Here is a 26061-nt window from a genome sequence, read left to right on the forward strand (position 1 = left end):
GAAAATCCCTGCATTGTCAATGGTGCTCTAAAAAGCGCCAGAATTGAAGGGCAGAGACCCGAGCTCACACCGAATAATCCTGGAAATTTTCGGTGCTCACCGAGTACACTGAGCATAGTGGCGAGCAGGTTCACTCATCACTACTTACAGCCTATGAATACCCAAAAGTCATTATCTCAGTAAATAAGATTAATTAAAATAAAACACCTGCAAAGGCTTTCTAAGCATTTAGAAAAGTCCCTTAGTCTGTTTCAGTAGGCTCCACAATCATGGGGAAGACTGCTGACTTGGCAGATGTCCAAAAGACAATCATTGACACACTCCACAAGAACTGTAAGCCACAAAAAGTCATTGCTAAAGAAGCTGGCTGTTCATAGAGTTCTATAGCCAAGTATATTATTTCAAAGTTGAGTGGAAGAAAAAAGAATGGTAGAAAAAGGTGTGCACATAACCGGGATAACTGCAGCCTAGAAAGGATTGTTAAGAAAAGGTAATTCAAAGATTTGGGGTAGATTCACAAGGAGTGGAGTGCTGCTGGAGTCATTGCTTCAAGAGCCACCACACACAGACGTATTCAGGACATTGGCTACAAGTGTCGCATTCCTTGTGTCAAGCCACTCATGACTAACAGAAAATGCTGGAAGCATCTTACCTGGGCCAAGGAGAAAAAGAACTGGACTGTTGCTCAATGGTTCAAGGTGTTGTTTTCAGATGAAAGTAAATTTTGCATTTCATTTGGAAATCAAGGTCCCAGAGTCTGGAGAAGAGTGGAGAGGCACACAACCCAAGCTGTTTGAGGTCTAGCGCGAAGTTTCCACATCAGTTATGGTTTGTGATGTCATCTGCTGGTGTAGGTCCACTGTGTTTTATCAAGACCAAAGTCAGCGCAGCCGTCTACCAGGAAATTTTAGAGCACTTCATGCTTTCCTTGGCCGACAAGCTCTTTGGAGATGGAAATTTCATTCTACGTCAGGACTTGGCACCTGTCCACACTGTCAAAAGTACCAATATCTGGTTTAAAAACAACAGTATCACTGTGCTTGATTGGCCAGCAAACACGCCTGACCTTTATCCCATGGAGAATCTATGGAGTATTATCAGGAGGAAGAAGAGAGACACCAGACCCATCAATTCAGACGAGTTGAAGGCTGCTATCAAAGCAACCTGGGCTTTCATGACACCTCAGCAGTGCTACAGGCTGATCGCCTCCATGCCACACTGCATTGATGTAGTAATTGATGCAAAAAAAGCCCCGACCAAGTATTGAGTGCATGTGCTCAACATAAATTTCAGTAGGCCAACATTTTGGATATTAAAACAATTTTTCAAGCTGGTGTTATAGAGTATTCTAATTTTGTGAGAAGCACCTGTATATCTGTGGATGCAAGGATTTAAAGTACCCTTCTTTTAAATAAGATTCTTGGAAGGTGCTGCTACTATATCATAGAACAAATTGAAAGTCCCACTAAGTAGGGAACATTAACTAGGTAGCTAAGGTAGGTAGGAATGGCACTTCCCTAAATCTTTTGATTATTATTCACAGATTGACTTTGTCATCTGTCATCTGTACTGTATACTTATAGTCTAATAGTTTATTTAGGAGACTATGGAAGGGAGGGTAATCATGGTTTTCTCTCAACACACAAAGATGATACTTGTTTTAGTTGCCCATGTCATACTGTACAGAAGCATCATGGATAGGGTTGAGCGATACCATCCGATACTTGAAAGTATCGGTATCGGAAAGTATCGGCCGATACCGGCAAAGTATCGGATCTAATCCGATACCGATACCCGATACCAATACAAGTGAATGGGACTCAAGTATCGGACGGTAAATCAGCCCTTTCTGTCCTTCTATATGGGGTTCTGGAGGGGGGGGAGAGTGTGGGCGGTGCGTGGGCGGAGACTGCGTGTCTCTGTGCGGGCGGGGTCTGTGCGGGCCTGCCAGGGATCTAATTCTATGCGGCCGGCGCTGTATGCCCAGGCTTGATGCGGCGTGCCGGGGCTTGATGCGGCGTGGGAGGGCTCTGCGGCGTGCTGGGGGGTCTATGCGGCGTGAGGGGGTCTAAGCGGCGTGCTGGGGGGTCTATGCGGCGTGAGGGGCTCTCTGCGGCGTTCTGGGGCGTCTATGCGGCGTGCTGGGGGATCTATGCGGCGTGAGGGGCTCTCTGCGGCGTTCTGGGGGGTCTATGCGGCATGCGGGGGGGTCTATGCGGCGTGCGGGGGGGTCTATGCGGCGTGCGGGGGGGTCTATGCGGCGTGCGGGGGTCTCAGCGGCGTGCGGGGGTCTCTGCGGCGTGCTGGGGGGTCTCTGCGGCGTGGGGGGGGTCTCTGCGGCGTGGGGGGGGGTGTCTCTGCGGCGTGGGGGGGGGTCTCTGCGGCGTGCGGGGGTCTCAGTGCGGGCATCGTCCGATGGGACTACAAGTCCCATCGGGCTATGCCTGCTACACTGACAGTGATTGACACATTAGCCAATGATGGGACAGTAGTAGTCCCATCATCCGGCTAATGTGTTGAATGAAAAAAAAAAAAAATACTCCATACATACATTCTACATACATAAATACATATAGACATACAGTACATTCATACATTACATACATGACATACATTACATTAAACATAGATTACATACTCACCATTACTTGTCATTTTGATCCCCGAAGCCAGTGTCATCTATAAAAAATGTGAAAAAAACAAACAACCAATATACTCCCTGTCCGCAGAAATCCACGAGTGTCCCACGACGATCTCCCGTGGAGAGCAGCAGCATCAAATAATGCGACCGCTCTCTAGGGGCTCAGAAACACAATGACGGGAGGAAGGTATCCTTCCGCCACTGTATTCCTCCGCCGCTGTAAAAAAAAAAGTCCCTAGTCTCACTTTATGGCATTGCTGTATGAGACATTTTCCCATGCAGCAATTATATAAAGTGAAACTTTGAACTCAGGTAACCTCAGTGATGCACTGCAGGAGCCATTGTCTCCTGTCAGTGTGTCACTGAGGGTCCTATAGAGCAGTGACGTCACCCGATGTCACTGTTCTATAGGGGAGATCGTCGTGGGACACTCGTTATTAATTGGACTACGGCGGACAGGTAGTATGCGGTTTATTATTTTACGTTTTTTGCAGGCGCTGAAGTATGGTAAGTATGGTGAAATGAAGAATATTAAAATACTTTTTCCTAATGTGTGCATGTTTTATTAACCCTTTTCTTACTATTGGATTAATAACGGATAGGCGTCTTATTGACGCCTCTCCGTTATTAACCCGGCTTAATGTCACCTTACGATAGCAAGGTGACATTAACCCCTTATTACCCCATATCCCACCGCTACACGAGAGTGGGAAGAGAGGGGCTAAGTGCCGGAATTGGCGCATCTTATGGATGCGCCATTTTTGGGGCGGCTGCGGACTGGTATTTGTAGCCGGGGGGGGGCCAATATCCATGGCCCCTCTCTAGGCTATGAATATCAGCCCGCAGCTGTCTGCGTAGCCTTTCTGGCTATAAAATATAGGGGGACCCCACGTCATTTTTTTGGGGGGTCCCCCTATTTTAATAGCCAGTAAAGGCTACGCAGACAGCTGCGAGCTGATATTCATAGCAGGCTACAAATATTGGCCCCCCCCGTCGGCTTTCCCCCTCTGGCGCAGAAAATTGCGCGGGAGCCCACGCCGTTTTTTTCCATTTTTTTTTTTTTTAAATTCAACGCTCATAAAGGCCTCTTTCACCCTTGCGTCAGTACAGGTCCGTCGCTATGCGTCGAGCCGACGTACCGACGCACGTTGTGAAATTTGTACACGACGTGGGCAGCGGATGCAGTTTTTCAACGCATCCACTGCCCATTCTGAAGTGCGGGGAGGAGGGGGCAGAGTTTCTGCTGCGCATGCGCAGTAGAAAATGGCAGACGCGACGGACAAAAAAACGTTCACTTGAACGTTTTTTCGTGCCGACGGTCCGCCAAAACTCGACGGATCCGTTGCAGAACGGACGCGACGTGTGGCCATTCGTCGCGATCCGTCGCTAATACAAGTCTATGGGGAAAAAAAATGCATCCTGCGAGCACATTTGCAGGATCCGTTTTTTTCCGCCAGATCCGTTTTTTCAGTCGGATCCGTTGTTTTCCGCCAGATCGGTTTTTTTCCACCAGATCCGTTTTTTTCCGCTAGATCCGTTTTTTTTCCGCCGGATCCGTTTTTTCCTGCCGGATCCATTTTTTTCCGCCAGATCCGTTTTTTCTCATAGAGTTGTAATAGCGCCGGATTGCGCCTGATGGCCACACATTTCATCCGTTTTTTGCAGGATTCGTAAAAAAAAACTTTCCGCCGGACGGAAAACTCATAGGAACGTTTTTTGTCCGTTATTTTTCATGCATGTTTCCATTCAAATCATGCACATTTTCCGTTTATTTATTTTTCAAAAACCTCATCAAAACCTGCATCAAAACTAAACTGCATGAAAAACCGCACCAAAAACCTGCATCAAAAACCGCACCAAAAACCTGCAGCAAAAAAAGCACCAAAAACTGCATCAAAAACTGAACCAAAAACTACATCAAAAACCGCACCAAAAACATGCAGCAAAAAAGCACCAAAAACTGCATCAAAAACCGCATCAAAAACTGCACCAAAAACCGCACCAAAAACCAGCAGCAAAAAGCACCAAAAACTGCATCAAAAACCGCATCAAAAACTGCACCAAAAACTGCATCAAAAACCGCACCAAAAACCTGCATCAAAAAAAGCACCAAAAACTGCATCAAAAACTGAACCAAAAACTACATCAAAAACCGCACCAAAAACATGCGTTTTTTGATGCAGTTTTTGGTGCTTTTTTGCTGCATGTTTTTGGTGCGGTTTTTGATGTAGTTTTTGGTTCAGTTTTTGATGCAGTTTTTGGTGCTTTTTTTGATGCAGGTTTTTGGTGCGGTTTTTGATGCAGTTTTTGGTGCAGTTTTTGATGCGGTTTTTGATGCAGTTTTTGGTGCTTTTTGGTGCGGTTTTTGATGTAGTTTTTGGTTCAGTTTTTGATGCAGTTTTTGGTGCTTTTTTTGCTGCAGGTTTTTGGTGCGGTTTTTGATGCAGTTTTTGGTGCAGTTTTTGATGCGTTTTTTGATGCAGTTTTTGGTGCTTTTTGCTGCAGGTTTTTGGTGCGGTTTTTGATGCAGTTTTTGGTGCAGTTTTTGATGCGGTTTTTGATGCAGTTTTTGGTGCTTTTTTGCTGCACCAAAAACCGCACCAAAAACCTGCAGCAAAAAACACCAAAAACTGCATCAAATACTGCACCAAAAACTGCATCAAAAACCTGCAGCAAAAAAGCACCAAAAACTGCATCAAAAACGGCATCAAAAACCTGCAGCAAAAACAGCACCAAAAACCTGCAGCAAAAAAAGCACCAAAAACTGCATCAAAAACCGCATCAAAAAGCTACATCAAAAACAGCACCAAAAACTGCATCAAAAACTGCACCCAAAACCTGCAGCAAAAAAGCACTAAAAACTGCATCAAAAACGGCATCAAAAACCTGCAGCAAAAAAAGCACCAAAAACTGCATCAAAAACCTCAACAAAAAGCTACATAAAAAACAGCACCAAAAACTGCATCAAAAACCGCACCAAAAACCTGCAGCAAAAAAAGCACCAAAAACTGCATCAAAAACTGAACCAAAAAATACATCAAAAACTGCATCAAAAACCGCATCAAAAAGCTGGAGCAAAAAAAGCACCAAAAACTGCATCAAATACTGCACCAAAAACTGCATCAAAAACCGCACCAAAAACCTGCAGCAAAAACTGCATCAAAAACCGCATCAAAACTGCACCAGTTTTTTATGCAGGTTTTGATGCAGTTTTTTGGTGCTGTTTTTGATGCAGTTTTTGGTGCAGTTTTTGGTGCTGGTTTTGATGTAGCTTTTTGATGCGGTTTTTGATGCAGTTTTTGGTGCTTTTTTTGCTGCAGTTTTTTGCTGCAGTTTTTTTGGTGCGGTTTTTGATGCAGTTTTTGGTGCGGTTTTTGATGCAGTTTTTGGTGCGGTTTTTGATGCAGTTTTTGGTGCGGTTTTTGATGCAGGTTTTTGGTGCGGTTTTTGATGCTGGTTTTGATGCAGGTTTTTGGTGCGGTTTTTCATGCAGTTTTGATGCAGGTTTTGATGAGGTTTTTGGAAAATAAATAAACGGAAAATGTGCATGATTTGAATGGAAACATGCATGAAAAATAACGGACAAAAAACGTTCCTATGAGTTTTCCGTCCGGCGGAAACATTTTTTTTTAACGAATCCTGCAAAAACGGATGAAATGTGTGGCCATCAGGCGCAATCCGGCGCTATTACAACTCTATGAGAAAAAACGGATCTGGCGGAAAAAAATGGATCCGGCAGGAAAAAACGGATCTGGCGGAAAAAAAACGGATCTGGTGGAAAAAAACGGATCCGGTGGAAAAAAACAGATCTGGCAGAAAAAAACGGATCCAATGTAAAAAAAACGGATCTGGCGGAAAAAAAACGATCTGGCGGAAAACAACGGATCCGACTGAAAAAACGGATCTGGCGGAAAAAAACGGATCCTGCAAATGTGCTCGCAGGATGCATTTTTTTTCCCCATAGACTTGTGTTAGCGACGGATCGCGACGAATGGCCACACGTCGGGTCCGTTCTGCAACGGATCCGTCGAGTTTTGGCGGACCGTCGGCACGAAAAAACGTTCAAGTGAACTTTACTTCAGCGCCTGCAAAAAACGTAAAATAATAAACCGCATACTACCTGTCCGCCGTAGTCCAATTAATAACGAGTGTCCCACGACGATCTCCCCTATAGAACAGTGACATCGGGTGACGTCACTGCTCTATAGGACCCTCAGTGACACACTGACAGGAGACAATGGCTCCTGCAGTGCATCACTGAGGTTACCTGAGTTCAAAGTGTCACTTTATATAATTGCTGCATGGGAAAATGTCTCATACAGCAATGCCATAAAGTGAGACTAGGGACTTTTTTTTTTACAGCGGCGGAGGAATACAGTGGCGGAAGAATACCTTCCTCCCGTCATTGTGTTTCTGAGCCCCTAGAGAGCGGTCGCATTATTTGATGCTGCTGCTCTCCACGGGAGATCGTCGTGGGACACTCGTGGATTTCTGCGGACAGGGAGTATATTGGTTGTTTGTTTTTTTCACATTTTTTATAGATGACACTGGCTTCGGGGATCAAAATGACAAGTAATGGTGAGTATGTAATCTATGTTTAATGTAATGTATGTCATGTATGTAATGTATGAATGTACTGTATGTCTATATGTATTTATGTATGTAGAATGTATGTATGGAGTATTTTTTTTTTTTTTCATTCAACACATTAGCCGGATGATGGGACTACTACTGTCCCATCATTGGCTAATGTGTCAATCACTGTCAGTGTAGCAGGCATAGCACGATGGGACTTGTAGTCCCATCGGACGATGCCCGCACTGAGACCCCCGCACGCCGCAGAGACCCCCCCCCACGCCGCAGAGACCCCCCCCCACGCCGCAGAGACCCCCCCCACGCCGCAGAGACCCCCCAGCACGCCGCAGAGACCCCCGCACGCTGCTGAGACCCCCGCACGCCGCATAGACCCCCCAGCACGCCGCATAGACCCCCCAGCACGCCGCATAGACCCCCCAGCACGCCGCATAGACGCCCCAGAACGCCGCAGAGAGCCCAGAACGCCGCATAGATCCCCCAGCACGCCGCATAGACGCCCCAGCACGCCGCAGAGACCCCCGCACACCGCTGAGACCCCCGCACGCCGCATAGACCCCCCAGCACGCCGCATAGACCCCCCAGCACGCCGCATAGACCCCCCAGCACGCCGCATAGACGCCCCAGAACGCCGCAGAGAGCCCCTCACGCCGCATAGACCCCCCCTTACGCCGCATAGACCCCCCCAGCACGCCACAGAGCCCTCCCACGCCGCATCAAGCCCCGGCACGCCGCATCAAGCCTGGGCATACAGCGCCGGCCGCATAGAATGAGATCCCTGGCAGGCCCGCACAGACCCCGCCCGCACAGAGACACGCAGTCTCCGCCCACGCACCGCCCACTTTACATTATAGTGATTTTAGCACTGTGGGGACTTCCGATTCCGATACCCGATACCACAAAAATATCGGATCTCGGTATCGGAATTCCGATACCGCAAGGATCGGCCGATACCCGATACTTGCGGTATCGGAATGCTCAACACTAATCTTGGAACTTATAGCAAAGCATCAAGAATAATATGCAGAATGAAATCTGGGAATGAGATGGAGGCTAAAAAGTAGAAAGAAGTCTATACTATAGGAAAGTACCTCATGTATAAAAGAAGTGCGCACACAATCAAGTAGCGGGCACAGAGATGGAAAAAAAATCACTGGATTGTGACAGCAAATTGCAAATGAGGACTTGCTTTTTAGCATAATGAGTTGTCATTTGAATAACACCATTCACTTTACCATATCATTTACAGTAAAACAGGAGAAATATCCAAATTAGGTGAAATGCAGGAAATAAACACAATTCAAGAAATGTGTTGTGGTTTTTATTTTATGGCTTTCATTGTTTACCTGGGATATGATTCTTTACATCTATTATAGTCCAGAGCACATATTGGTTTAAGTGCTATGGATAGGTGTGCATTCACACTGTGGCCATTTAACAAGCAGAACCTAAGTTAAAAGCAAAATGAGCAAATACCCTGTAGTAAAGAAATGAATAACTAGTAATAGTACATGTAAATCATATAAAATGAAAATCGCTTGATAACATTTTGTTAATTTAGAAAGGCCACAGAGATGTATTTTGTGTACACATTTCTTTCTTCTTTGCAGTAGCACTTTGTTAGTAGCCCTAGTCTATATGATATTTAATATACCTTCACCTGGGTATGTATAATGCAAGCAGTTCTCTCTATTTATTATCTCCACTTTTTATGTGTTTGCAGTGGGTATGGAAAGTAATCAGACCCCTTTAAATTTTTCACTGTTTGTTATATTGCAGCCATTTGATAAATACAAAAAAGTTCATTTCTTTCTCATTAATGTACACTCTGCACCCCATCTTGATGGAAAAAAAACAGAAATGTAGTAATATTTGCAAATTTATTAAAAAAAAGAAAAACTGAAATATCACCTGGTCATAACTATTCAGACTATTTGCTCAGTATTGAATAGAAGCACCCTTTTGAGCTAGTACAGCCATGAGTCTTCTTGGGAATGATGCAACTAGTTTTTCACACCTGGATTTTGGGATCATCTGCCATTCTTCTTTGCAGATCCTCTACAGTTCCATCAGATTGGATGGTGAACGTTGGTGGACAGCTATTTTCAGGTCTCTCCAGAGATGCTCAATTGGGTTTAGGTCAGGGCTCTGGCTGGGTCAGTTAAGAATAGTCACAGAGTTGTTCTGAAGCCACTCCTTTGTTATTTTAGCTGTTTGCTTAGGGTCATTGTCTTGTTGGGGCGGGGAACCTTCTGCCAAGCCTGAGGTCCAGAGCACTCTGGAAAAGCTTTTCATCCAGGATATCTCTGTACTTGTCTGCATTCATGTTTCCTTCAACATGCATCATTCACAGCCTTTACTTTCCCTGTGTCTTCATTTATTCTTTCCAGGGTTTCCCTAGGTCGTACCGAACTGTTCGGTACTGCAGCATCCTCCCTGTCCAGCATGACTACTCTAAGGAGATCTCTCATCTGTTTCACCCCAGACAGAACGGCTTCAGCGCTTAGATAGTTGCCACATTTTTGGAGTGACCTTGGTCTTTATCCTACTGCAATTCTTTTAGCTGTTACTTTCTGACCCACTAGCACTGGACGGCTGGGCCCTTTCCTTCACATGTAGCGGTGCTGCTTTACTGTCCCAGGCTCTTAAGCCCTTTGGGACACCTGGGACTCCCTGCCTTCTGAGCTGTACCAGCTCCCTGTCTTCACTGAGCTAACATAAGGAAATGTTCTTGTCTTACCCACAGCTAGCTCCTCCTATAGTTAACTATGTACACTACGTTAGGGTTCCCCATCTAGTGGGCAAACTTCAGTACTGCGCTTTCCCTACACCATTATAGGAATAAAGGTAACATGCTGATGACATGTATGATTGTAAGTGCTGCTATTTCAAGGGCTGCTATATATATATATATATATATATATATATATATATATATATATATATATATATATACAGTACAGACCAAAAATTTGGACACACCTTCTCATTTAAAGATTTTTCTGTATTTTCATGACTATAAAAATTGTACATTCACACTGAAGGCATCAAAACTATGAATTAACAAAAGGGCCAACAAGTGCCAGGCATCTCTGGGAACTCCTTCAAGATTGTTGGAAGACCATTCCCGGTGACTACCTCTTGCAACTCATCAAGAGAATGCCAAGAGTGTGCAAAGCAGTCATCAAAGCAAAAGGTGGCTACTTTGAAGAACCTAGAATATAAGACATAATTTCAGTTGTTTCACACTTTTTTGTTAAGTATATAATTCCACATGTGTTAATTCATAGTTTTGTTGCCTTCAGTGTGAATGTACAATTTTCATAGCCAGGAAAATACAGAAAAATCTTTAATTGAGAAGGTGTGTCCAAACTTTTGGCCTGTACTGTATATATATATATATATATATATATATATATATATATATATATATATATATACAGCAGCCCTTGAAATAGCAGCACTTACAATCATACATGTCATCAGCATGTGTCAATGAGAACCCGGGTTGGTTCTTAAAGGGGTGGGGTGAGCACCATTTCCTAGAGCCCCTTGTATTGGGCAGGTGATGAGCATTGCCTGGTTTTCTCCACACATATCGCTTAAAATTATCACTAAAAAGGTCTATCTTCATCTCATCAGACCAGAGAATCTTATTTCTCATAGTCTGAAAGTTCTTCATGTGTTATTTAGCAAACTCTATGCGGGCTTTTATGTCTTGCACTAAGGAGAGGCTACTGTTGAGCCACTTTGCCTTAAATGCCTGACTGATGGAGGGCTGCAGTGATAGTTGACTTTGTGGAACTTTCTCCCATCTCCCTACTGCATTTCTGGAGCTCAGCTATAGTGAACTTGGGGTTCTTTTGTAAGTCTCTCACCAAGGCTTTACTCCCAATGATTGTTCAGTTTGGCTGGATAGCCAGGTCTAGGAAGATTTCTGGTGGTCCCAAACTTCTTCCATTTAAAAATTATGGAGGTCACTGTGCTCTTAGGAACCTTGAGTAACGCAGAAATTCTGTTGTAACTTGGCCAGATCTGTGCCTTTCCACGATTCTGTCTCTAAGCTCCTTGGCCATTTCCTTTGACCTAATGATTCTCATTTGGCCTGACATGCACTGTGAGCTGTGATGTCTTATATAGGCAGGTGTGTGCCTTTCCAAATCAAGTCCTATCAGTTTCGTTAAACACAGATGGACTCCAATGAAGGAGTAGAACCATCTCAAGGAGGATCACAAGGAAATGGACAGCATGAGACCTAAATATGAGTGACATAGCAAAAGGTCTGTATACTTATGACTATTGATATTTCAGTTTTTCTTTTTTATTAAATTTGCAAAAAATTCTACATTTCTGTTTTTTTTTCAGTCAAGATGGGGTGCAGAGTGTACATTAATGTGAAAAAAATTAACTTTTTTGAATTTACCAAATAGCTGCAATGAAGCAGAGAGTGGAAAATTTAAAGGGGTCTGAATACTTTCCGTACCCAGTGTATGTATTTGCTTTTATTTTAATTATACCAATAAATATTTTCAATTTTTATTCTTGGGCTTATTATTTCTTTCTCGTAGTAGGTTTTTCATATCTTTCGAAGTAGCCTATTATCTTTATAGCCTACCTATTTAGGATTTTTACGTAAATAACATGGGATACTTACTTAATATTGTTTTGATCAAACAAATAAAAAAAACATCCCAACATGACAAGGTGTACCCCAAATAGGATGGTACTTATCTCTTAGTTCACCTCACTTTGTGTCAGCAGACACAATGTGCGCATTCATATGGTTACAACCTTTCTGCATGGTATACTGGGATACCAAAAATATTTATTGTTATTTGTCTTTGCTACATATTGTAACAGGCTGGGTGGTGGAACCACTGTGCCAAAGCCCAAGGTAGATCTGGAAGGGCGTGACTAGGAACTTCACCCAATCTGACCACAGACACGCAGCAGCTAACAATTCCACGGTCCGTGGAGAAACAAGGAAGGTGATCCAGATGCTACTGCAGAACGGACCTTGGGTAGATGGTGGCTTACCCCTAGGAACAGATAACTGGAATGGCATGGGGGAATGTCCAACAGATGCAGACAGGCAAAGAAGAAGACACCGCAGGTGCAGACATGACAGTCTGACGGAGAGATGAGCACTGGTGGGTGCAGCTCAGCTGTCGTTGAGGTGAACACTGGCAGGTGCAGCTGGCTCGGCTGCAGATTAAGGTGATCACTGGCAGGTGCAGCTGGCTCGGCTGCTGTTGAGGTGAGCACTGGTGGGTGCAGCTGGCTTGGCTGCCATTGAGGTGAGTACTGGTGGGTGCAGCTGGCTCAGCTACCATTGAGGTGAGCACTGGCAGGTAAGCAGACTTTGCTACCATTGAAGGATGCACTGGCGGGTGCAGCAATCTGAGATACAAGTACAGGGACCTGAGAACTGACAAGCATTTTAGGAATAATCTCACAACATTGCACAGGTACCTCCATGTTGGAGGAGGCGGTTTAAACAGTAAGTGACCTCCAGCTATTGGCGGGGGACACTTTAGAGGAACGCGTGCGGCCCCTTTAAGAAAGAAGTATGCGCACTCGTGCCCTAAGCACAGTGCCTGGAGACTTGCTATGAGTGCAGGCACCCCCGGCAGCAGCAGACCTGGAAGGAGCAGGACAGGAGCCTTGGCGGTGAGTACGCTGGTATCTTTGCAGGGAAAGAGGGACTGCAGGCAGACATGCGGGCACTACACATATCTCCTGCACCAATGTCTTTTGAATTTCCTGCACTAGCTTATTTCTCCTTTTGTGAGACCTGTCTCACTCACTTCAAACATATATTATTTATTTGTATCCAGTTGTTCCAAGTTTATCAGTACTATCTTCCAACCTCATATATCATGAGTATATATTTTTATCTGACTTTTTGATAATTTGCTGTGAATTGATTTAAGTTTTATTCATGATCCATGGCTGTATTGCAATATGCAGGTGCATAGGTGACAAGGACACTGAGTCTGGATTATATTTCAACAACGTTTTACTTAGTTGAGATCAAGAAAATTGCAGTAAACATATGCAATAATGAAAATGGCAGGTGTAATGTTAAAATCTCTTAAACTGAATGGGTTCTAATTAGGGTCAACAGGCCATAATGGAAATAATCAGTCAATCTCTGAATGCTTGCAGGCACAAGTGATGGACTCCGGGCCTCCAGATCCTGCAACTATGGCCTGTGAGGGTGCTGTCCTCTTGTCCTACTCTTCAGCTTACACATGTGCTCTTTATAGGGCAGGCCCTGGTGCTGGATTGCTTATGTGCTGTAAACAGTCTTTTTCTGTACCTGGTCACTCTACCTGGCTGTCGTCTTCTAGGAAAAGTCACAGTCTGCCTCCAACTCTCTGACACTGTTGCGGTGACCTGCTGTCTCCACCAGTTGCTGTGATTCCTCCATCTCCTCTATTTCTCTGTTTCTGGTCCCCAGGACACACACTTTGACCTTTTTACTTTACAAAAACTTCCCTGAGTAAAACCAGAAGGAAAGTTCCTGCCTTTTTAACTGGGTACTGCAGGGACGGTTTGTTTCTTTCTACTCGTCACTGCAGGTACATCTTTCTTGCATATACTCCTCCCTTGCCATGTCTTACAGTATATTTGGATGATGAATTCTTGCAGCAAACATTGACTCTGAATGATCATATACTGCAGTCTGGGTCTATTTTTGTATCCTACACTTTTTTTGTTTTAATATGCAGATCTATTTGGTTGCATATATTGTAAAGTTTCTACTCACTTGGTTGCATTGAGGTAAGCACGGGAAGCTGCTTAAGTAAAACATCAAGATCAATTTATCAAGACTCCATAAACCATGCCACAAGAAAAGAAAAATAAAAAGCCTTTTTGTGCAGTCAAAACAGAATAAACAGTTAAAATATTGGCACTTTAGTGATAGTCCAGTACACTGATCTGAGTAGCATCCAGTATACAAACTTAGTCTGGAGAAAACACACAGGAGGCCTTGTTACCTCCACTCAATGTGCTCTAATGATACAACTTATATCCACCATACCATGCCCTGGTGTGGGGATATGTGAGAAGCCAGTCCCACCCATCTCTCTGACTGCTGGTAAACCCAGCCATTGCCACAACCAATTAACTCAGTACCATAAGTGCTGGAGCTTAGTTTTGGGCTTACATTACTGAGGATAGCCACCTCTGTGATACATATCTCCCATCATTGATGTGTCCATTGGCCATCTTAGAGTAGTAATAAAGGAGTTTTATATTCTTAACCATTGGAGAGAAAGTTATTTTCCTTCCATTGAATTGATTATATTTTTGACTCTCTTGATATTGAGGCCAAATAATTCTCTAGACTCAGGTGTAACTTGCTGATTGGTGGCTTTTAAATTATGTTATTCTCTGAAATGTAGTATTATTTCAGAATCAAGCACACAAATCTGAAATCATACAGCCAGTGTCGGATACATGCTGCCCGTGCATAGGGCAGTAGCAGCTGTCAGGTTCCTTTTAAATGAAATCTATATCTTGCAAGGGTTTCGTACTCAGGTGCAACAGGAGGAAGACAGGAGACACATTCTCTTAAAAGTCCATGTGGGTGTATTTGCTTCATAAACCCATCAGCAGCAACAAAAGAATTCACGGCCTTTAGTGCAGGCAAAATAACACAAATGTCCTTAGCCAGATTCTGATCCCTCCGGCTTGTGGGCACACAGGCTGGGCAATGTCCAGCACACAGGCTTGGTCTGGAGCCTCACACAGGAAGGCTTCTCCTTCTCTGCACACAGGCCATGTGCCAAACAACAGCCTCCAATATGTAGGCTGGAACCACACCCTCAGGTGACGTATGTGGGTAGCCAGACCCGCCCATCTCTCATAGCTACCCGCAACCTGGACCCAGGTGCACTAAACGACATCTTAGTGTTCACGTGCACTAAAGCAAAATACTCAGGTTGCATCACAGGGAGCAGCCATCTCTGCGACACATACCTCCCATTGACTACACGGCCATTAGCCTCCTTACAATCTAAATGCCACCAGTGAGTCTTCTTGACAATTTTTAGGAAATTGTTTACCAATTATCAAAAAGTAAAAGAGCATCAGTTTTCAAGGAATATATTGTTAGGAGTCGAGTTTCCTCTGCTGCACAGGGGGAATCTCGATCCGTGTCTGCTGCGGTCTCCCATTCTCCATCGGCCGCAGTGGAGCCTGCTCAGCGGAGATGTCGGTCCCAGCGTCTCACTGAGTCTGGTTCAGTGCAAAGGGTTTTTGCTGCCTCTCCAGGCTCTGCTATTGTACCCTGCACTGATCTATGGCGAACAGGCTATTCTGGGACTAAATCCTGCTTTGCACACACTAAGCATGCCCAGGGTAAGATCTCTCAGTGGAGATCAAGGGTCACATGTTCAGGTACTGCAGCCAAATCTATTGGCCTTTCTAGGAAGGTCCTGTAGGTACGCAGGCTCTGTAGCAGTCTCCCATTGGTCCTCTTTTGGAAGGTCCTGTACGTGCTGCAGCTATTTAAGGCTCGCATGGCCGCATGGCCATGCGCTAGTATCTTCTAAAGTTACATGCTTTGCGCCACTGTGGTCATATGCGTGAATGTGTTCAGGGACCCGGCTGAAATAAGCCCCTAGAATGCTGGCACCTCCGGCGAGGAGATTGTGTATGAGAGTATTCAGGGACCCGGCTGAAATAAGCCCCTAGAATGCTGGCACCTCCGGCGAGGAGATTGTGTATGAAAGTATTCAGGGACCCGGCTGAAATAAGCCCCTAGAATGCTGGCACCTCCGGCGAGGAGTGTTGTGTGCATGCATGACCACTGACTGCTCTCTTCTGGGTAGTTAGCCTGTGTCTCTGTGAGAGTTAACAGGGCACAGAGCTTTGCTTTCTCGGCCGCTCTGTGAAGCTAACAGAGCTGGTTAATACCGCCATATTGTGCCGCCATTCTCTTAGCGGCAGGATATTTCCTGCATGGTGGATCCCGGGTTGCGAACGCACCAATCACATCAATAAATATATTTGGTGCGTTACGCAAACCCTAACATATATATTCTACAAAACCTCCTTTTACAACATGTTTATATCAAGATGCCCATGCAGGCATTGTCCAAGTGCAGATGCACAATGCTTAATTCAGCAAGTTTATATGAAAACCACCATTTTCATAAATACTGCAAGTAATTGCAAGCAATATGCATACATATCATCATGAGCATATGATATTGAAAACTGATTACCAGCGTAAAAATTATGATCATTTTTTATTATTCTTATCAGTAGGAACACTCATTCCCTATCATTATTGTGTGTAAATATGAGCTGATAATTGAGCAAAAAGTTGTTTGTCAGCTGATTGCATAAGGGCCAAAAAATTATCATTGGGGCTGCGAGCGTAATGACCCTGAAAACAAGGACCTAGTTTCAACAAAATACAAATTTGGTAAAAAATGTCATGCAAATATTGTAAAAAATGTCATGCATTTTTGCACAAAGCCAATTGACAGGCCATATTGTATGTTTTAGTTTTGTGACATTTTGTAAAGTCTGAAGAGCCACAGGTTGTAGATAACTGTCTGAAATTATGAAGTGTCTATACATTGCCTCTTCTTTCTTGACATTACAAGGTGTTTTATGCCAAATGTATTGAAATAAGCTCATGGTAACATAACAATAAATTTTTCAATTATTCTGAATCTTTTTCAGCCGCGATCGAACTTTGTCCATATGGTAAACTGCAAACAAGGAAGAAAGTGAATGTAATTTTGTTTGATATATATATTAAACATCATGACCAGCTTAGTAACGCCACTCCAAAACAATGTGTTCATCACAATTACTCTTTATAGAATGTCTCCTCTATAAATTATGCTGTGAGGTGACACTTTTAAAGATATGAGAAACTGCCAGACATCTGTTCAATATGACTGTGACATTTACACACAGTTTCCCAGTGATTTGTAGACTAAAGTTCCTTCTGTAAATATAACTCCAATGCTTCTGTCCCTTGCTATCCTTTGACAAGATTTTTGGTTTAATTCTCTGGTGCATTGTATAGGGTGATAGGATTTTTTTTCTTAAATATCTTAGTTCTTCTTTTATCTTTCACAATGATCCTTTAATCATAGTAAAAATGAAAGATAAACTTCTGCCAAAAGAAGTGTCAACTTGAGAAGCGGAAGCTCTAAACACAGTAAAGAGCAATGGCATAAAGAACCCTATTCATCATTTGCAGGTTATATACAGCTATGGCAAAAATTAAGAGACCACTGAAAATTGTTCAGTTTGATTTTTCTCTTTATAGGTATATTTTTGAGTAAAATGTAAATTGTTCTTTTATTCTAAAAACTTCTGCCAACATGTCTCCGAAGTTCCAAGCAATACATTTTGTATTTTTTTTCTGACAAAGAAAAATGGTCATAATTTAAAAAAAAATGCCAGCACTTTGAGACCTCAAATAATGCAAAGAAAGCACATTCATAATAATTTAGAAACAACAATACTAATGTTTTAACTCAGGAAGAGTTCAGAAATCAATATTTTGTGGAATAACTATGATTTTTAACCACAGCTTTCATGCGTCTTGGCATGCTTTCCACCAGTCCTTCACACTGCTTCTGGCACAAAAATGTAAGCAGTTCTTTGTTTCAGGTCTGGAGATTGGGCTGCCCATGACAGGGTTTTGATGCGGTAGTCTCTTAATTTTTGCCAGATTTCTCAAACTACAGACTCTATTATACTTGTCTTGTTACTCAGTTGTGCAGCGGGGCCTCCCACTTCTCTTTCTACTCTGGTTAGAGCCTGTTTGTGCTCTCCTCTGAAGGGAGTAGTACACACCGTTGTAGGAAATTTTCAGTTTCTTGGCAATTTCTCGCATGGAATAGCCTTGATTTCTTAGAACAAGAATAGACTGATGAGTTTCACATGAAAGTTCTTTTTTTCTAGCCATTTTGAAAGTTTCAAATAAAAACAAACAGAAAGCTGCCGCGCTAAAAACACACATAAACATATAACGGTGCCCACCTCCTCGTGTCCGCGTCCTCCCGTGTCTGCACAATCAGAAATGTTGGAGTGGCTCTGCTGAGTGTGTGCCCAGAATGGCTGGTGGTACAGGTGGCTGAGCTAAGTCCGTGGGTAGGGAGCGTCCTCCCTTAACACCCCAGGTAGCTCTCGAATCACTAACTCCAGCAGCCGGCGATGCGCCTTGGCCGAAAGCGCCGCTGTGTAGTAGCGTGGTGTTTATTTGGATATTTCTTGTGGGCAGGTTCGCACATCCCACCTGCTAGGTTGCCAGCAGCTTACACGCACAGTTCTATTGGACAGCGCCAGTGAAATCTTGCATTCATTTTAAAAGTTTAATGGAACCAATAAATGTAATGCTCCAGATTCTCAACTAGCTCAAAGGAAGGTCAAGTTTATAGGTTCTCTAATCAGCCAAACTGTTTTCATCTGTGCTCATATACCGTATATACTTGAGTATAAGCTGACCCAAGTATAAGCCGACCCCCCTAATTTTGCCACAAAAAAATGGGAAAACGTATTGACTCGAGTATAAGCCTAGGGTGGAAAATGCAGCAGCTGCCAGTAAATGTCAAAAATAAAAATAGGTACCAATAAAAGTAAAATTAATTGAGACATCAGTAGGTTAAGTGTTTTTGAATATCCATATTGAATCAGGAGCCCCATATAATGCTCCATACAGTTCATTATGGCCCCATAAGATGCTCCATATATAAATATGCCCCATATAATGCTCCATGCAGTTCTTTATGGCCCCATAAGATGGCCCATATAATGCTCCATTCAGTTCTTTATGGCCCCATAGATGCCCTATACAATGCTCCATGCAGTTCTTTATGGCCCCATGTAATGCTCCATATAATGCTCCATGCAGTTATGGCCCCATAGATGCCCCATGTAATGCTCCATGCAGTTCTTTATGGCCCCATAAATGCCCCATATAATGCTCAATGCAGTTCTTTATGGCCCCATAGATGCTCCATATAATGCTCCATGCAGTTCTTTATGGCCCCATAAATTCCCCCTATAATGCTCCATGCAGTTCATTATGGCCCCATAGATGCCCCATATAATGCTGCATGCAGTTATGGCCCCATAGATGCCCCATATAATGCTCCATGCAGTTATGTCCCCAGAGATGCCCCATATAATGCTCCATGCAGTTATGGCCCCATAGATGCCCCATATAATGCTCCATGCAGTTATGGCTTCATGCAGCTATGGCCCCATAGATCCTCCATATAATGCTCCATGCAGTTCTTTATAGCCCTATAGACGCTCCATATAGCATTGTGCCACATGTAATGCTGCTGCTGCTCTAGAAAAAAAAACACATACTCACCTCTCGTCGCTGCTCCTCAGCGTCCCGTTTCTCCGCACTGACTGTTTAGGCAGAGGGCGGTGCACACACTAATACATCATTGCGCCCTCTGACCTGAACAGTCTGCAGAGGACGCGAAACACGGAGCGTCGGTGGAACGAGGGAAGGTAAATATGAAATACTCACCTGCTCCCGGTGCTCCTGACGCAGTCCCTGCATGTCCCACGTCTCCGGGAGCGGCAGCTTCTTCCTGTAGTGAGCAGTCACGTGGCACTGCTCATTACAGTAATGAATATGCGGCTCCACCCCTATGGGAGTGGAGTCCATATTCATTACTTTAAAGGGAACCTGTCACCTGAATTTGGCGGGACCAGTTTTGGGTCATATGGGCGGGGTTTTCGGGTGTTTGATTCACCCTTTCCTTACTCGCTGGCTGCATGCTGGCCGCAGTATTGGATTGAAGTTCATTCTCTGTCCTCCGGAGTACACGCCAGCGCAAGGCAATATTGCTTTGCGCAGGCGTGTACTCCGGAGGACAGAGAATAAACTTCAATCCAATTTTGCGGCCAGCATGCAGCCAGCGAGTAAGGAAAGGGTGAATCAAACACCTGAAAACCCCGCCCATATGACCCAAAACTGGTCCCGCCAAATTCAGGTGACAGGTTCCCTTTAATGAGTGATACCAGTGACCGCTGAACAGGGGAAGAAGCTGCAGCACCCGAACACCATGGGACATGCGGAGACCGCGTCAGGAGCACCGGGAGCAGGTGAGTATGTGACCATCGTCACTCCCCCTCACCTGCCGACCCCCCCCCCCCGCCTTCCACGACTTGAGTATAAGCCGAGAGGGGCACTTTCAGCCCATTTTTTGGGGCTGAAAATCTCAGCTTATACTCGAGTATATATGGTACTTGCACAAGGGTTTTCAAGGGTATTCTAACCATCCATTAACCTTCTTGCACAGTTAGCAAACACAAAGTACCATAAGTACACTGGAGTGATAGTTGTTGGAAATGGGCCTCTATACACCTATGAAGATATTGCATTACAAACCAGACATCTGCAGGTAGAATAGTCATTGACCACATTAACAATGTATAGAGTGTATTTCTGAATTATTTAATCTTAGCTTCATTGGAAAAAACTGTGCTTTTCTTTCAAAAATAAGGAAATTTCTAAGTGACCATAAACTTTGGAACGGAAGTGTATATATATATATATATATATATATATATATATATATATATATATATATATATATATATATATATATATATATATATATATACACTCACCGGCCACTTTATTAGGTACACCATGCTAGTAACGGGTTGGACCCCCTTTTGCCTTCAGAACTGCCTCAATTCTTCGTGGCATAGATTCAACAAGGTGCTGGAAGCATTCCTCAGAGATTTTGGTCCATATTGACATGATGGCATCACACAGTTGCCACAGATTTGTCGGCTGCACATCCCAAAGATGCTCCATACAAGGCAGGATGGATCCATGCTTTCATGTTGTTTACGCCAAATTCTGACCCTACCATCCGAATGTCGCAGCAGAAATCGAGACTCATCAGACCAAGCAACGTTTTTCCAATCTTCTACTGTCCAATTTCGATGAGCTTGTACAAATTGTAGCCTCAGTTTCCTGTTCTTAGCTGAAAGGAGTGGTACCCAGTGTGGTCTTCTGCTGCTGTAGCCCATCTGCCTCAAAGTTCGACGCACTGTGCGTTCAGAGATGCTCTTAGGCCTACCTTGGTTGTAATGGGTGGCGATTTGAGTCACTGTTGCCTTTCTATCAGCTCGAACCAGTCTGCCCATTCTCCTCTGACCTCTGGCATCAACAAGGCATTTCCGCCCACAGAACTGCCGCTCACTGGATTTTTTTTCTTTTTCGGGCCATTCTCTGTAAACCCTAGAGATGGTTGTGCGTGAAAATCCCAGTAGATCAGCAGTTTCTGAAATACTCAGACCAGCCCTTCTGGCACCAACAACCATGCCACGTTCAAAGGCACTCAAATCACCTTTCTTCCCCATACTGATGCTCGGTTTGAACTGCAGGAGATTGTCTTGACCATGTCTACATGCCTAAATGCACTGAGTTGCCGCCATGTGATTGGCTGATTAGAAATTAAGTGTTAACAAGAAGTTGGACAGGTGTACCTAATAAAGTGGCCAGTGAGTGTATATATATATATATATATATATATATATATATATATATATATATATATATATATAAATATATATAAATATATATATATATATATATATATATATATATATATATATATATATATATATATATATACATACACACACCATGTTCCAAATTATTATGCAAATTACATTTTTTTGCAGATTTTCCTAAATGGTCAGTGCAAATGACAGCCAGTCTAATAAAAGTCATCACCCATTAGAGCAGTGTTCCCCAACTCCTGTCATCAAGAGCCACCAACAGGTCTTGTTTTCAGGATTTCCTTAGTATTGCACAGGTGATGCAATTATCACCTGTGCAATACTAAGGAAATCCTGAAAACATGACCTGTTGGTGGCTCTTGAGGACCGGAGTTGGGGAACACTGCATTAGAGTATACATCGAATTTTATTGAATAAACCTCCCAACAATAACAGTATAATCTCCAAAATGAATAAAAACTCAAAATGCACTGTTCCAAATTATTAGGCACAGTAGAATTTCTAAACATTTGATATGTTTTAAACAATTAAAAATGCTCATTTGTGGAATTTGCAGCATTAGGAGGTCACATTCACTGAACAAAAGGGCTATTTAACTCCAAAACATCCTAACAGGCCAAGGTACATGTTAACAAAGGAACCCTTCTTTGATATCACCTTCACAATTCTTGCATTCATTGAACTTGAGGGTTTTTGGAGAGTTTCTGCTTGTATTTCTTTGCATGTAGTCAGAATAGCCTCCCAGAGCTGCAATTTTGATGTGAACTGCCTCCCACCCTCATAGAACTTTTGCATGATGATACTCCAAAGGTTCTCTATAGGGTTGAGGTCAGGGGAAAATGGTGGCCACACCATGAGTTTATCTCCTTTTATTCCCATAGCAGCCAAAGACTCAGAAGTATTCTTTGCAGCATGAAATGGTGCATTGTCATGCATGAAGATGATTTTGCTCCTGAAGGCACGTTTCTGCTTTTTATACCATGGAAGAAAGTTGTCAGTAAGAAACTCTATATACTTTGCAGAGGTAGTTTTCACACCTTTAGTAACCTTAAAGGGCCCTACCAGCTGTTTCCCCATGATTCCGGCCCAAAACATGACTCCTCCACCTCCTTGCTGATGTCGCAGCCTTGTAGGGACATGGTGGGCATCCACTAACCATCCACTACTCCATCCATATGGACCATCCAGAGTTGCTTGACACTCATCAGTAAACAAGACTGTTTGAAAATTAGTCTTCAAGTATGTCTGGGCCCAATGCAACCATTTCTGCTTGTAAACACTGTTTAGGGGTGGCCGAATAGTAGGTTTATGCACCACAGCAAGCCTTTGAAGGATCCTACACCTTGAGGTTCAAGTGACTCCAGAGGCACCAGCAACTTCAAACAACTGTTTGCTGCTTTGTAATGGTATTTTGGCAGTTGCTCTCTTAATCCAATGAATGTCTGTCTGAAACCTTCCTCATTATGCCTTTATCTGCATGAACTCTGTCTGTGCTCTGTTTCAGTCACAAATCTCTTCACAGTATGATGATCACTCTTAAGTTTTCATGAAATATCTAATGTTTTCATACCTTGTCCAAGGCATTGCACTATTTAAAGGGACTCTGTCACCTGAATTTGGAGGGAACAATTTTCAGCCATAGGGGCGGGGTTTTCAGGTGTTTGATTCACCCTTTCCTTACCCGCTGGCTGCATGCTGGCTGCAATATTGGATTGAAGTTAATTCTCTGTCCTCCATAGTACACGCCTGCGTAAGGCAAGATTTTTATTTGAAAAACAAAACAATTAAATCTTTATGACACTTAAATCCAACTTGCATAATAATTTGGAGCACAGTATATATATATATATATATATATATATATATATATATATATATATATATATATATATGTGTGTGTACAGGGTGGGCCATGGGAATGGTTGGTGATATCAACTTCCTGTTTGTGGCACATTACTGTATGGGAGAGGGAAAACTTTTCAAGATGGGAGGTGACCATGGCGGCCATTTTGAAGTCGGACATTTTGGATCCAACTTTATTTTTTCCAATGGGAAGAGGGTCATGTGGCACATCAAACTTATTGAAAATTTCACCAGAAAATCAATGGTGTGCTTGGTTTTAATGTAACTTTATCCTTTCATGAGTTATTTACAAGTTTGTCTTTGTTTACCGCCATTGACATGTCGCAGAGTTTAACACGTGAGGAGTGGATAGATATTGTGTTGATGTCTGGTGAACGCAGTACCCAGGTCATTGCAGCAGATTTCAATGCAAGACACCCTACACAAGAAAACTGTCACCATTCCCATGTTATTTAGGTGTATCCATATAAATGGCCTACCCAAAAAAGTTTGCCTCATCACTGATCATAATGTTCTGTGTAAACTGAGGGTCCTGTTCCAATTTTTGTGTTGCCCATTTTGCAAATTCTTCTTTGAGGCCCTGGTATTTCTCCAGCTTCTCACATTCCTTCTTTCTGATGTTGCTGTCACTTGGCACTGCCACATCTATTATCATTGCTGTCTTCAGATCCTTTTCTGCTATCACAATGTCTGGTTAGCCAACACTTGCTTATCCGTCTGGATCTTGAAGTCCCACAGGATTTTAGCCCTTTCATTCTCCACCACTTTTTCTGGGGTCTCTCACTTGGACTTACGGGGAATTAGCCCATATGCTGTGCAGATGTTCCTGTATACAATTCCTGCTACTTAGTTGTGGCATTCGGTATACACTGTTCCTGCTTGCATTTTGCATCCTGCCACTATGTGTTGGATGGTTTCTGAGGTTTCTTTGCATAGTATGCACCTTGGGTCTTGTCTTGTGTTGTACATTCCTGCTTCTATGGATCTGGTACTTAGTGCTCATTCTTCTGCCACGATGATTAGCGCCTCTGTGCTGTCTTGGAGTCCGGCTCTCTCCAGCCATTTGTAGGATTTCTCCTTGTCAGCCACCTCAATTATCTGTCGATTGTACATCCCATGCAGTGCTTGTCTTGCCATGGCATTTCATGTTCCTGTTCTTCCTTCCAGATCTGTTGTTGTTGCTGCCTTAACTTTCTCCCAGCATCCCATCTTTTGGTGCCATTTTTCTGATGTGTTCCTGGATATGCCTTGTTTCATCCATGATGGTGGCTTGGATGCTTATCAAGCCTCACCCACCCTCCTTTCTGTTGGTATACAATCTTTGTGTGTTACACTTAGGGTGAAGACTAGTGTTGAGCGATACCGTCCGATACTTGAAAGTATCGGTATCGGAAAGTATCGGCCGATACCGGCAAAATATCGGATCCAATCCGATACCGATACCCGATACCAATACAAGTCAATGGGACTCAGGTATCGGACGGTATTCCTGATGGTTCCCAGGGTCTGAAGGAGAGGAAACTCTCCTTCAGGCCCTGGGAACCATATAAATGTGTAAAATAAAGAATATCGCTATACTCACCTGTCCGACGCAGCCGGGACCTCGGCGATTGTAAGCGGCAGCGTTGTTTCTTTAAAATTCGCGCTTTTACTTGCTTACGTGAATTCCCGGCTTCTGATTGGTCAGGGCGGCCATGTTGCCGGGACTCGGACCAATCACAGCAAGCCGTGACGAAATTACGTCACGGCTTGCTGTGATTGGTCCGCGTCCCGGCAATATGGCGCCGTGACCAATCACAAGCCGTGACGTCACGGGAGGCTGGACACGCGCGCTTTTCAAAATAAGCGCGTGTCCAGCCTCCCGTGACGTCACGGCTTGTGATTGGTTAATGGCGGCCATGTTCCTGGGACGCGGACCAATCACAGCAAGCCGTGACGTAATTTCGTCACGGCTTGCTGTGATTGGTCCGCATCCCGGCAATATGGCGCCGTGACCAATCACAAGCCGTGACGTCATGGGAGGCTGGACACGCGCGCTTTTCAAAATAAGCGCGTGTCCAGCCTCCCGTCACGTCACGACTTGTGATTGGTTAATGGCGGCCATGTTGCCGGGACGCGGACCAATCACAGCAAGCCGTGACGTAATTTCGTCACGGCTTGCTGTGATTGGTCCGAGTCCCGGCAACATGGCCGCCCTGACCAATCAGAAGCCGGGAATTCACGTAAGCAAGTAAAAGCGCGAATTTTAAAGAAACAACGCTGCCGCTTACAATCGCCGAGGTCCCGGCTGCGTCGGACAGGTGAGTATAGCGATTTTTTTTATTTTAATTCTTTCTTTTACACCTTTTTACATTAATGTTGTTTCGATACCGATATCCGATATCACAAAAATATCGGATCTCGGTATCGGAAATTCCGATACA

This window comes from Ranitomeya variabilis, chromosome 4, assembly GCF_051348905.1.
Source record: "Ranitomeya variabilis isolate aRanVar5 chromosome 4, aRanVar5.hap1, whole genome shotgun sequence".
NCBI lineage: Eukaryota > Metazoa > Chordata > Amphibia > Anura > Dendrobatidae > Ranitomeya > Ranitomeya variabilis.